This window comes from Calidris pugnax, unplaced genomic scaffold (genome assembly GCF_001431845.1).
Source record: "Calidris pugnax isolate Ruff unplaced genomic scaffold, ASM143184v1 scaffold50, whole genome shotgun sequence".
Lineage (NCBI taxonomy): Eukaryota > Metazoa > Chordata > Aves > Charadriiformes > Scolopacidae > Calidris > Calidris pugnax.
The window spans coordinates 3,605,230-3,619,524 of NW_015090780.1; the positions used below are offsets into that span (position 1 = coordinate 3,605,230).

General features: G+C 55.0%; 1 protein-coding gene across 1 annotated transcript in view; it reads left to right on the forward strand.

Moving 5' to 3' along the window:
• Positions 1-14,295, forward strand: part of RBBP8NL (RBBP8 N-terminal like) — a 54,413-nt gene that overhangs the window by 25,617 nt on the left and 14,501 nt on the right. The window contains exons 2-3 of the mRNA XM_014955780.1: positions 5,431-5,496; positions 11,250-11,409. The gene's annotated coding sequence lies outside the window, so the exon portion shown is untranslated. The remainder of the gene's footprint in view (positions 1-5,430; positions 5,497-11,249; positions 11,410-14,295) is intronic.

Genomic DNA, 14,295 nt, shown 5'->3' on the forward strand with positions numbered 1-14,295 from the left:
CCCCTCCGCCGGGACCCTGCCCCGGACCCGCTCCCGTGCGGGCGGCGCCGGTTGGGAAGCGGGCGAGCACCCTCTGGTGGCCACTGGCCGCTATAGGCGCCGCTCCGCCACAGCCCTCCCGGGGGACGGCAGGGCTGAGGGGCTGGGGTGGCTTTAATCAGGGAAAAATTAATTATCTCCTGGGAACAACCTGCCCGGTTGCACTTGATGTAGTGCTGGGAGGTATGGTTTAGCGATGGTGATGTTTCTTGGTTGTTGTGCGGGTGTCTGGTTTTGTCAGTCAGGTTGACGGTTGGACAAGATGATCTTTAAGGTTCCTTCCAACCTTGAAGATTCTGTGATTCATACGGCTCCCCTGCAGATTTTCACCTGTGTTTCTGCATGTCCTGCCGAAAGGAGCCCGGTGGTGCTGCTCCGGGATGCTTGTTCTTGCTGCTGGGAGCTCTGGGCATCGCCCTGTGGGTTTGCTCTTATGGGGTTTTATGAAAAGCCCAAGAGGACCAGGCTCTGGAGTGCCCTCAGGCTTATCTCAAAGACTTATATCCCCTGCTCATTGCAGGGGAGTTGGACTAGATGACTGGTAAAGGTCCCTTCCAACCCAAACTTTTCTATGATTCTATGAATATTCAGTATATTCAGAGATCACCAGAGAGGTGCTGCATGTCCCCATCCCCGGGGTGCAGCACCGGGCACTGCCGAGGCTGCCGGGGACCCCCCCCGCCCCGGACCCCCCTGGGAGGTATGGTTTAGCGATGGTGATGTTTCTTGGTTGTTGTGCGGGTGTCTGGTTTTGTCAGTCAGGTTGACGGTTGGACAAGATGATCTTTAAGGTTCCTTCCAACCTTGAAGATTCTGTGATTCATACGGCTCCCCTGCAGATTTTCACCTGTGTTTCTGCATGTCCTGCCGAAAGGAGCCCGGTGGTGCTGCTCCGGGATGCTTGTTCTTGCTGCTGGGAGCTCTGGCTCCCCTGCAGATTTTTGCCCGTGTTTCTGCATGTCCTGCTCAAAGGCGCCCGGTGGTGCTGCTCTGGGATGCTTGTTCTTGCTGCTGGGAGCTCTGGGCATCGCCCTGTGGGTTTGCTCTTATGGGGTTTTATGAAAAGCCCAAGAGGACCAGGCTCTGGAGTGCCCTCAGGCTTATCTCAAAGACTTATATCCCCTGCTCATTGCAGGGGAGTTGGACTAGATGACTGGTAAAGGTCCCTTCCAACCCAAACTTTTCTATGATTCTATGAATATTCAGTATATTCAGAGATCACCAGAGAGGTGCTGCATGCCCATGCCATGGAGTGGGAAGGTGAGGTCAAGGCACCCAAGTGCTGCAGCGGGTGCTCCTGCTGCTCATCCCACCCTGGCTCAGCCTGGGTTTTCTATTTCATTTTATCTGGCCTCAAAATACTCATCACAACGGCAGTGGAGTCCTGTGAAGTTACATTAGCAAGTGTGGGGTGCTCACTGTGGGGCCACCAGCTCCCAGGCTGCTGCAGGTGATGCTGGCTCCACTATCAGTGACGTGCCCTGAAATTAGGCATTGGGCTCTACTCCCCTTTCACCTGGTTCCTCATATCCATAAGTGATTGCTAATGATGTGGGGATGTTTTTGTCAGGGCCCTGGGGGCACTAATGGGCTTTACAAGCCCTGAGCAGCCTCACCTGGGGCCTCCACCCACACCCCTGGCCCAGGAGCCCATTTCAGCCCAGTATGGGGCTGCTGGTCCCTGTCTCAGGAATGGTGCAGGGTGCTGGTCTCCAGCTCTGGCCGTGTCACCATGAACTCCCCTGGTGACCTGGGCTCTTGGATGAACCTGTTTGTGATCTCCAGCTCTGCCCTGCTCCTCGCTCAGGTACTGCAGCCCAGCCCACAGGGAGGAACCCCCCCTCTGGTAATCACTGGGTGTCTTCAGCTCTCTGTGGTGGCCCCTTCAGTGGGAACAAGTATGTGCTTTCGTGGAGTTCTTCTGTGAAATAGGAAGTTTTCCTGTTCTGTTGAAACCTGTGGAGTGAAGGATAATCTACAGCCATAATAGATGTTATTTTTGGTGACCATCTTCACCTGAAAACCTAACTCGCATTTTTTCTCTGATTTTGGGTGGGAGTCAGTATGAATTAGCTCAGGGAATGGGCTTTCTCACCATCGGAAGTTTCCCTGTTACATACATTGAGCTTGTGCTCTCTGAGCAATCACCTTACTCTTCTTTAATGTGTTATCAATGGCTCTGCTACTAAAAGGTGGTGTGCAAATTATGGGAGTTCCTTTTTTTGGTAACAGGAGAGGGAGGTTTTGGCTCCTATTTAGAAAGCTATGAGCAAAGAACAACCAGCTTTGGAACACTGGCTGTTAGGGCCCTGGCTCAGATGGCAGAGGATGAGGATGGTTCCTATGGGGCAGGCAACTGCCCGAGGGTGACTCAGACCTCCCAGACCTGCCTGAATGGGGAGGGCAGGGCTCCCTCTAATTTTGGTCACATCCTTTCCATCCAGCAAACAGGTTGAAACCTATTGAAGGTCCTTCTTGTCTCACGCAGCAATGGCAGCAGCTGGGATCTGGCAGGGTGAGAAGTGTGCTTACGAAGGGAAAAATGTGAATTTACAGAAAGAATCAATCTGGGGAGGACTTGTATTAATTTTTTTAAAATATGCATTCAGTGTAGTGCCTGGAGTCTGCTCTGGGCAAACACCCTCCTCCAGGTTAATGGCCCTTTCCTGGCAGCACGTGCCCATGGTGACTGAGGAGGGATTTCTGTCCAGAGCCCAGGTAGTGACCGTCCTCTGCAACAGCTGATGGGTTTTGGCAGCAGCTTCTGACAGCTCTGGCTTGGAAAGGGATTGCTTTTTCCCAGATACAATTATCTGATGGCTCCTGCTTCCAGGCTGCCCATCGCAGCCCCGGTGCTGCGGAGCCTCCCCGTGCAGAGACACTCTCCTGTCTCCGTGGTTTTCCAGTTCCAGCTGCCTGTCTCAGTCTTGGTCAGGTACCTCCAGGTTGCATTAGGGGGTTTGTGTTCCTCTGCTTAGAAGATTATTCTTTTCTTCTAGAAAAAGGGCTTGAAATTATTATATATTTTTTTAATTTACATTCCCAGTTGTAAAGAAACTGATGTCCTGTCCAGATCTTCTGGCTTTTCAGCCTGGAAGCATCAGTTTTTTGGTGGAATCATGGTTCCTATGAGCAGTCTGTGTGATTTCACCTGCAAGACAAGGTGAAGATTATTGCAAAGTGCATCACTTTCTGCTTCCCAGGACTGTCCGTTCTGCCTTCTCATGGATCAGCACAACCCCTCTGGGCAGCTGCTCCTGCCTCGAGCCTCCTCGCTCCCCACAATCAGCCGCTATTAAGCCATTAAACCCTCCTTTTAGTGTTTCCCTCCCCAAAGCCCCAGTGGAAGATGCTGCAGATAGAGCCCTGGCTGAGCCATTGGAGGTAGGAGATGGTGGTGGTGCCCCCACAGCTTGTGCCACGTGTCCCACAGCCACTGCTGGGAGGTCTGGCTGCTGTGGGTTGTCTCCTGAGCCCCACACCTCCCTCTTACCCCACCACCACCCATGGTGTCACCAGGCTGGGCTGAGCAAGGATCTCTCTGCCGTGTGGTTGCCATTAATTCCACCACCGCAAACACCAGCCTGAGGTACCAGGCCGTATCGAGCAATCAATCTCTAATTGCCATATCCCTCAGTAAAGCAAAAAACCCAAAAGGAAAGAGAAAGGGATCAAAGAGGCCAAAACCTCTCCTCTGCCCATTGCAGATGGCTCATGAGAAGCCTCAGGTGGACAATAACCCGCCTTCTCTCCGTGCTGTGTCCCTCTCGCAGAGGAACCAGCCAGGAATTTCATGCACGTAGAGCAACCACCAAACAGTCCCTACAGGTCTGCCCAGGACCAGGGCTCGCCCAGCGGCTGCTTGTTTACCTGCCACCCATTTCCATGGCGTGGGCGTGCTGCCGCCTTCCTGGGAGCCCTGGCTGCTCCCCACCAGCCAGACCTGTCCCTGGGTGGGCAGCAGAGCCCAAAGCCACCGCTTTGGTGGCTTGCAGATGGGCCATGCCATCGTGGGGCAGCAGGGATCACTGTGGGGAAACGCTGCTGAGGATGCTCAGCGCCGTGCTGGGCTTTCTTAAGGAGCCAGCTCAGCAGCTGGGGAGTAAATGAGTGTGGTGATGCTGCTGCTGGTGGAGGGATGTGACTTTCCACCAGAGGGATGTGACTTTCCACCAGTGGAGGGTCCAAGTTGGTGGCTGGAGACTGAGTTCTGGGGATGGATGGCACGGCATGGCTGCCCCAGGGGGTGACTCGGAGGAAGATGCTCCAAATCCCCTTCTGCAGGAGCTCTCCCTCTCCGCTGGCCCTGGAAATGTCACCAGGAAGCCACCCTCCCCAGCTTACGTGTCCTGTTAAGCAACATGGACGCGTCCCTGCCCAGCGTGGAGCCGCTCTCAGAGGTGGCCACACCAGCAGAGCAGGGCCCTGCACTTGCCAGGCGGCTCTTGGCCAAGCAGGACACACTGTCTGGGGCTCAGACGAGCAGGCAACAACTTCTTGATGCTTTTTATCGGTGCTCCCACTACTGATGGTGAGTGAATGTGCCTCTTGCTCTCACAGCCCCTGCGTGGGAAGGCTGTTCCTGCCCAGCCTGGGCAGGGGAATCCGTGCCAGCATTTTCCCAGGGGATGCTGAAAGAGCTGCACTTCAAAGGCTCGGGACGTGTCCACGTTGCCTTGGGCTCCTCCAGCCCACGGTTAGGGGTGGAAGCTGCTGGTGTCAGCAGCTGGAGCCGGGAGGCAACCTGGGCTGAGCCAGGGCTGACAGCCAGGATCAGCACCCAGGTACCCAGACTTTTCCCCTGGTCCCCAGCTGCTGTGAAGGGTCCCCAAGAGACAGTCCAGGACCAGGGGCTTCCATCCTGCACTGGAAAGTAGCCACTTGTGTCAATTTGGGCATGTTCCTTGCCCTCTCCTGAGCTGTTTGGGCTGGGGGCTGTTGTGTGCCCCCAGCTGTGCTGTTCTGGTTTCACAGGACGCTGCTGCTGTCACATTTGATTTTTCTTGTTTTCTCTTCCTCTTGGAAACAGCCAAGTTATATAAAATGAAAAAAAAAAAAATTCCCATCTTAATGGTGGATGAATTATTTAAATGGGTCTGTTTGCTAATGTGATTGACTTCAACCAACAGCACAGGTCGGACTGTAATTATGGGAAAACAATCAAATCTCTATCTGGGTTCACACCATACTGGTCTTGCAGCTTTTCTCCTATTATAGCAGAACCTGTTGGGCGGCTTTAGTTAAGCTGAGCCTCCTTTCTGCTGCTGGGGCAAAGAAACGCAAACCAGTAGAGCCAGTCAGACTGCAAAGGGGAGGAAAAAAAAAAAAAAATTATGGCTTTTTGTCTGTGCAAGTTCACCCACACTGCTCACTCCTGTCTCTCTGCCCCAGGTGACCAGCTCTTGATCACAACTTAACCCAGCTGGAGGAGTGGAGGGAGAGACACGGTCCCCCAACGTGAGTATTGTGCCTGCACTGATTTTTATCTCTTCCCTGGCACCCTGGGCAGTGTCAGGCAGCTGGGGAGGGAGCTGGCTTGAGCTGCACATGGAGAACTGCCCAAAATCCAGGCAGCAGGACGCCCGGGGAGAGCTGTCACTCGGTGCTGGCAGCCGGAGCCTGCGCCAGCTCCCATCTGATGGGCAGAGGCTGTGGTGTTGGGGGTTTGCTTGCTTTTCTGTCCCCTCTCGGAGGTTGAGGAGGAAATTTGGATTTTTCTAGCAGTCGGGGAGTTGATGGCTTGTTGCAAAGTGCTGGTTCTGCCTCTGTGGGCGTGCGGGGTCGGCAGGGAGCGGAGCCAGCCTGGGGTGTGTGGTCAGTGCCCAGCCAGGACCCCGGGGCTCTCCTCTCCTCTTACAAAAACTTCTCCTCTGGCATTTTCCACTTGAGCATTAGAAGTGGTGAGAGATCACTGGGAGGGGAAATGCAAAGAAATGGCATCCAGCTGTGGCTCGGGCAAAGCGAAATAGCTGTGTGAGGGTGAGAGCAGTTTGGGGGTGTCAGGGGGGGGTGTGAGCGGGGAGCCGGGTCAGGTTTGGACCTGGAGAGCAGGGAGGGGGGGCAGCAAATATCGGCGTTTTCTCCGAGCAAACATCCGGGCTGGGCAACAGCCACCCTGCCAGCAGAGCCGGCCCCGTGGCCACCGTGGGAGCACGTGGGCTGGCCACGGGGCCTGTCCCCGGCAGCACCGCTCACCCTGGCACCGGGGGGGCATCACCCCCTCTCACCCCTACACGCTCAGCAACTTCCAACAAGGTGATGGGGCTCCCTTCCCACCCCCAGTTCCCCACCCTAAATTGGTTGTATCTGTGTTTTCAGGGCTAAGTAGAAATTTTCTCCCTTTTCCCCTCTGTGGGAACTGGGTTGTGAGGACCCCCGCAAGCTGGGCAAGGTAGACCTCTGTCCCCCCACCTTCAGACCCTCTGTCCCTATCATATTCCCCATGGGACACCCTGCTGGTGCCCTCCTGGGGTGTGCAGACACGCTCCTGTGGGCAGTGCAAATATTCAGTAATGCTGGAGCTTGCCCCAGGCACGAGGGGGGGTGTTACTGGGGGCTGTCATCCCTCTTCCCTACTTTAAATCCAGGTGGAAGGATGCAGAGGTGGGATTGTTGCTGGGAGGAAGCTGTGCCCATGCATGCTGCTGGTGCTGTAGGTTGGACTGTCCCCATCACCTCCTCCTTGTCCCCTCTTGCTGGGACAGTCCCATGATGGGGGAAAGCCCTGGAAGCACTTAGAGGGGAGATGATCACAGATCCTCCCCATGGCTTCACTGGAGGACACAGGACACTGGTGCATGGTATTGGTTCAAAACCCAACCCAGGCAGCAAAGTGTCCCCAGCACCAATGTGTCACCAAGCATTTGGGACAGGCAGGGATGCCTCAGCCCATAAAAATGCCTGGCTGGGGCTGTCCCACTTGTTGGACGGCACAGTGTGGGGCTGAGCTGGTGAGAGGGGACCATCCGTGATGCTGCAGTGGGGCTAAAGCCCAGGCAGAGCAGAGCTGCTCTGGGGAGGATGAGGCTCAGAAGCTGACAGGGCTTTGCCCAACGAGGTGGAGAAGCTTGGTTGGTGCAAGCCTGTTGAAGAAGCAGATATTTCCCAAATAGAGCATCTCCCACTGAGTTTTTCCCTTGATCCACTCGGGAGCAGTGAGAGGGTGCCCACACCCCAGCTAGCCCCCCAGGTATGGGGTGTGCAAGGGGCTGCACTCGGAAGGGGACCAGCTCTGCTCGGCAGAGGCTCCTGCAGCTGGCTGGACTGATGTACAGCTGCAAGCAAGGCAAAGCCACGCTGCGTGGGTTTTTCTTCCAAATGAGAGGTGTTGGGCACTTTTCCCTCCCCAGAAGCGGGAGGTAAGAGGCACCTCCCACCTGTTTCAACACGAGCTGCAGGAATTCCTGAAGAACAGAGATTTGGTGGAATTAGTCCTTGGCATCTTTTGTCAAAGCTTCTCCAGGGCTTTTGGAGGCAGGTCATCTGTTCCAGCAGCTCAACACTACAAGCACATTCCTCCAGCACCTCAGCAATGGGAACCTGGCTCCTAAACCTCATCAGGAGCAGATGCTGAGCCGGGAAGAGAAAGCATCTACCCTTCCTGCCCCGCTCATGCTCAACCTGGGGAGGTCCCAGCTGTGTGACGCCTGAAACCCTGATATTGCTCAAATTGCCCAAAAGGAGCCTTGAAAGTGGAGAAGCAGCATCCAGAGATGTTCTCCATCACTGCCTTAGAAGAGCCACGTGGGATGTACAGGGAAACCCAAAGCAGGAGGTGTTGCCCAAGACCAGAGCACCAAGTACAGCTCACATGGAGCAGAGCTCCACAAATGGAAGGGCTCCTTGTAGCCCCCCAACCTCCCCTCATCCCAAACCGGGCACCACCATGGTCCCAGCAGCTCCCAGGCACCAGGAGAAACACGTCCTTTAGTGGGTGGGCAGCTTGTCTGGCAGAATCACAGCAAACACAGCAATGTTGTCCAAGGTCTTCAGAGCATGCAGAGCCCTTCCTGCAGCTCCTGCTACTAAGGGGAAAAAAAAAAAAAAAGAAAAAATTCCTGCAGCTCCTGCTACTAAGGAAAAAAAAAAAGAAATATTTACTGACCACCCAGGCCTTAGCTTTATATCAGTGAAGAGAAGCCTGATGTGCTCTCCTAGCCCTCTGCAAGCTGGGGCATCCCCACCAGCGGGGTGTCCTGGGGCATTCCCCAGTGAGGCACCCTCAGCAGCAGGGGTCCCAGCTACCTGGTTCCAACTTTTGGACCTGCACCACCAGCAGATTTAAAATGCCCTGGCCACAGGGCCAGACCCAGTCCCCTGAGGCCCTGTGAGCTCCATGGAGGAGAAGTGCCCCAGGCTGTCTCACCCCCCATCCAGCTGACCTGGTCCGACCAGTGGGCGTAAAAGCACCCAGGATGGTTTTGCAGGACTGAATCTTCCTGGCACATAACCCCTGTTTTTTAAATAGCGCTGAAGAAAAAAGCTGATTCAGCTAAGGACTTCATTACCTGCACCGTACCCAGGGAGGAGAGATTTATTCTTGTTTATTCCACGCAAATGAGATTTATTAATTTGTGTGGCCATCAGAGAGACTCAAGATGCCCGTACAGACCCCAACACAGCAGGAGCAGGGGTACCACGTTGTGAGAGTGGTTATGAAGGATTTTCATGCCCCTTACCCCAGGCAAGACCTGCTCGCCCAGGCAGGACCAGGAGTGATGGATTCTCCATCCGTCAGGAGCAGTGTGGGCTCCCAGGGATGCTGCTGCCGAGGTCTTCTGCCATGGGAGGAGGAGACAGTGAGACCGAGATGCTCTCTGGGTGCTGTGCACAGTGTAACGGGACCACGAGCAGAGCGTGGGGTGAGACCCCCACCTGTCAGAGCTTCCTGGGGTATTTACCACCCACTTTCCCCAGCGGAGGGCTCGGGGGCCGGGGGGGCAGCAGGAGCCTGTCCTGGGCTGGGTGGAGCTGGTGGCCGTGCGCCTCCCCTCCCAACGGGGCCCTGAGCTATTCCCCGAGCCTCACCACTTCTCAATTAAAACACCCCAAAAATGCGATAATGCTTCATTACCCACTTCCCACAGCATTTTGAGGTGTTAATTAAGTAATGTTTATAGAAGCTGTGGTTACCCCGAGATGCACAGGCAGATAAGTGGTGGTTACTTTTGATCATCTTCCCAATGCTTATGCGGGCACACGGATCTGCCCATGGATCCTGCCAAAGCCCACCACCCCCACGGCCAGCGAGTCTGAATGTGAGAGTGTGTGTGTCCCACAGAGAGGGGAGCAGGACAAATATTTACCACCAAACCTCCACAAAGCAGCAGGGAGGTGTTTGTTGAAGGAGCTGGGAAGGAGGAGGACAAAGCCTTCCTCCCACTGGGGGACAGTGCATGGACAGACCCCTTATAACGGCTCACCCCACTGCGTAAAAACCAAACTCTGCTGCGTGGATATATTTGGGTTTTGCAGAGGACCAATTTCTCCTGCTTTAGTGATCCTGCAGCACCAGGGCAGTGAGGACTCTGTTTCAGGAGGAGGGATGTCCCAGTGCCCATGGCACACAGGGACACCCACCACCCTGGGGTGGTCTCAAGCAGAAATAAGGTGATGGAAGAAGATCCCCGTTGCTCTGGTGATTGTCACCACCAGAGAAGCAGAAGCTGCTCCCAAAGGGCCAGGGTGGCAGGGGAAGAACTGAGCTGCTGGTTTTGGGGTGGCTGGAGCTGTGCTGTGTTACAGCAACACACTTTAGGGCTGAAGTAAGTAGGTGCAGGGGTTGGGATTTGGAGGACTCACTCTTGTCCTCCCCTCCCAGCTACGGGGTGGGTCTGCACATACATGAGCAGGGGCAGCATCTCCCTGGCTCTGCTGGTCCCATTTAGCTTGTTGAGGGGGCTGTGACCAACACTGGCCCCCAGCAAAGCCAAAGGACCAGCCAGCGAGATGGCTCGTGGCCCCGCAGTGGGTGGGATCCCCGTCCAGAGTCAGACCCTGGGGCAGGGGGTCTGTGGCCAGGGCTCTCTGCAAACCAGCCCCTGGGCTGGCAGAGCAGCACAGAGCTGCTCCAGGGAGGATTTTCGGGTTGTGCGAGGTGGAGGAAGGCACCTTCTCCTCCTCCTCCTCCTCCCTGGCCAGGCGAGAGGCGAAGCTGCTTCTCCGGTCTCACCCGTCAGGGGATGGTTTTGCAATCTGCCAGCCCCTCTCCGTCACCCGGGCGGTGGAGACCAAGTACTGGGCTCCATTTTAGGACAGCCTGTGCCATGTTAAGTCTCACAAATAAATAAATCCCCAGCAAAAAATATAAACAAATGCCCAACACACTCAAAAAAAAAAAAACCTCTCCCCAATCTGCCAAGTGCTCAGTACATCAGCGCATCAGCTTCACGCTGGCCTGCAAAGTACTCCTGGCACTGCAGATTTTCCATGAGTGATCAGGCAGCTTTTCTGAGTATAAATTCAATTTATAATTCTAAAATTAGACCAAGAACATGGCAGGGTAGCCAAGAAAAGAAAGTTTGGCTGGTGAGAGCAGCCCTGCCCGGCAGTCGCCCAGCCAAAGGTACATACTACATAAATCCAGCCTCAAGCTGAACAGCTCCAGTGTTGCTGATGAGGAAATATCTGGTTGTAAATCCATTAAGCTTCTCTGATCCGAAGTGTCAGAACTTCACAGTACTGCCTTTTTTTTTTTAATTTACTTTTTTTTTTAACAACTTCTGCTCATTTAGCTAACGAGCTGCCTTATTCTTCTATAAGAAACAGTGCTGAAGGTGGGGACGTGCTGTGGCTAGATGCAAGCATGGCAGGCAGCACTGGGGATGGTGACAAGACAAGCTGAACAACTCCAGTGTTGCTGATGAGGAAATATCTGGTTGTAAATCCATTAAGCTTCTCTGATCCGAAGTGTCAGAACTTCACAGTACTGCCTTTTTTTTTTTAATTTACTTTTTTTTTTAACAACTTCTGCTCATTTAGCTAACGAGCTGCCTTATTCTTCTATAAGAAACAGTGCTGAAGGTGGGGACGTGCTGTGGCTAGATGCAAGCATGGCAGGCAGCACTGGGGATGGTGACAAGAGGCCAGAAACCCCCCAGGCCCAGGGAACGGGGGACAGCTGTGCTGTCAGAGCTGGCTGTCCCTTCCCAAATGTCCTGGCACGGGCTAGGAAATAACCTCCCTGATGCTTTTCTTTTCCCTGGCCGCAGTGAGGAGCATCCCACCCCGAGGAGTGATGCCATCGGTACCCAAGCGATGCCAGGGGGTGCCCCAGCCCCATGTGTGAGAGCCAACATTCTGGGGATCCCGTGCCCCCACCAGGACCCCGTGTCCCCCCCTGAGCCGAGCATCGGGGGACGCAGAGAGCAGGTGAGAAAAGCCACGGCCGTCGGCATCCGCCCTGCCCTGGGTTTGGGATTTCCAAACCCGAAGGATTTAGGGGCTGGGTGAGGAGTTTGCCTTCGGTCCCCGACACTAGGGCTCTGTTTGCAGAGGGCACCCGTCACTTTGAAATACACCCGGCCCCCCCGGCCCGCCAAAGGGCTGCTCCCGGCCCCGCGACCGGCCCCGCCGGGTGTATATTACAGTGACAGCTCTGGAAAGGGCACGGGGCTGTAAATGAAATCCCTGTCTCGAAGAGCGAGCTCCACACTGAGGGACTCTGTGGTCTGGTCTTCATCAATAAATCTCCCTCAATAAATCCTCTGGAGCGGGGTGGAGGAGAGGGAGGCTGCGGCTTCGTGCCTGGGTCGGTCCACACCAGGTGAGGAGGGAGCGAAGCCGAAGCCCTCGGGGAACCCGGGCTCTCTGTGGGGTTGTTCTGACACGGCCAAAGGTTCTGGGTGCAAATACACGGGGGGGTGATGCTCGTGCAACACCTCCATAATCGTGTGTGGACCAGAGACCCAAAGTCCTTGTCAGGTTTCCCACAGCGTGGCAGTCCCATCTGCAGGCAGGGATGGATGCTGGCATCCCAAAAAGCACCGAAAATGACAATAGTTCTTCCCCACTGATGGACCCTCCAGCTGGTCACAGATTCCTGCTGACCTGGGGGCCCTGAGGAAAAGAAAATTAGGAGTGAACCCCAACCCCAAATCCAGGTCTGCTGGGCTCTGCCCATGGCACTGAGTCACGGCAGCAGGATCCAGACCCAGCACTGAGTCCGAACCCAACCTGGATGTCACCTTCCCTGGACGTCCCATCTGGAGCCCTGTAGCCCAAAATGCTCATCCCTGGGTGACACCAGCCCTGGGGACAGGGCAGGGGCTGATCTGGCCCCATAGAGCATGGCAGGGAGCCCACGGGGCCAACGCCAGCTCTGCTCCCAGTTGTAATCCCTTCCCAGTTTGGAGCAGTGGGGAAGGCGATGGGAATTGGTGCTGGAGCATTCCCAAGCCAGCTCTGGGGGTGCCAGCCCTGCGATGGCAGCAGTGGGTCTCACAGCCACAGCCCTGGGGAGGTGCTTTGCCCAGGGCAGAGCCCAATTTAGGACTCAGCGAATCTGAGAAGTGCCTCCCATTAACATCTTTTCATCAGGGTTTGGTTTTTGTTTTGGTTTTTTCCCTTGGAATCGAGCCGGATATTATTCCCCTGGGTATTATTTCAGCTTTGGTTCTTGGGGCTGAGCAGCAGAGATCAGTTCCCAATCCCATTTCACAGTGGCCGATCCCGAGCTGTGACATCCATGCCATGCCTCCGGTGGCTTTCACCAGCTGGGAGAGATCAGGGAAGAAGTGGGAGAGAAAGCAACGAATATATTTTTTTTAATTCTTTTTCCAGACAGTGAGATCTCTGCTTGTTTGCTCAAAAGGCAAGGAAGCTGTTTGGCGGATCCAGGCGCGCACAAGCCGAGCTCTGCTGCTGCTGCTGCTGGCACGTGCCTCATTTCTTTTGAAAATCAGATGCTTTAGGGGAAAGTTTCTTCTTCCAGCTCCTCGTGCCCACATCTTGCATATGCAGGCAACCCGACACACCTCTGCTCTGCATGCAGATAAAGGCACAGGCTGGGAGCGTGCCGGAGCCCGGTGGAAACCTCCCTGTGCTGCCAGGGGGCTGCAAATCCCGGGTCCCAGCTTGGCCTTGCACCTTCGAACCACAGAGAGGAGATTTTCTCCCTGATCACCTCTGCGTGGTTGAAGGTTGAGTGTCCAGGTGCTTTGTTGGGGTTGGGGTTACTGACCTGGAGATTTTTAGGGGAGAAGCTCGCATGTGACGACGCTGAATGTCCCCACTTCTCCCAGCACGGTTTGGGATGGTCCCAGAGGACACCCTGGGGTGGGCAGAGCTTTGCTGACCTGCTCAGGGGGACAGGGAGGTTGGGCACCCCCCTGCCCAAACCCCGGGGGACCGTCCATGATGCTCTGCAGGGATGCTCAGACCCACGCTCCTCCCTGGTACCACCATGGGCCAGGAGGGACCGGGTCCCACTGCTGTCTCGGGGGATCCGAGCCTCTGGCTGATGGAGAGGAACGAGTTTATTCCGACATCAGCATCCCAGGGAGGAATGAGGTCATCACTGGTGTAACGAGCTTTCCCATTGATGAAGTTTCTGCTTTTCACCCCTGGTAGTAATTTCAAAATTTATGGGATTAGTGAAAATTCTTAAAATTAGGGCAAAAATTCTTTACAAAATCCTAAAATTAGGGGGAAAATCTTACAAACCAGCCACTTGACTTTCAGGCTGTTTCTTTGCCTCCTGCCTTTCCCATCTTCCTGAGCGGGGGCTGTGGCAGGCTGATTTCCACCCTTCCTTTTTGGGGATGTTTTCAACCAAAAAAGGAAAAAACAAGGGGCTTTTTTTAGGAAGCAGAGCACTTTGTCTGTTCTCAGGGATTATGGAACACTTCTGCCAGCACTAAACGATGGCACTTGGCGTGATGGACCTTAAATGACCCCATAACCTCAATGGGGAAACTGAGGCAGGGGCAGGAGCTGGGACACTGGTCCCAGTGTGGAGGGGCTGGGGGCTGCCAGTGCACCCCAGGGCGCCCCAGTTTATGTTCAGCCCCACGGGTGCTGTACCCACACCAGCTCTGCACCCACCAGGCTTCCTGCAGTGCTCACATCTGCCCATCGCCTCTCCAGATTTCTCTGTAAAATGGGGTGAACACTCAGTTTGGTGTCTCCCAGGGGTTTGAAGAGGCTGCAGGCAGTGTGGCCACACGGGGAGCCTGGGTGATGACAGTGGGGCAGCTGAGCAGTACGTGTTGTCCCTGTAGAAGCTGCATGGGGTGCCAGAGGGAGGAGGGATGTGCA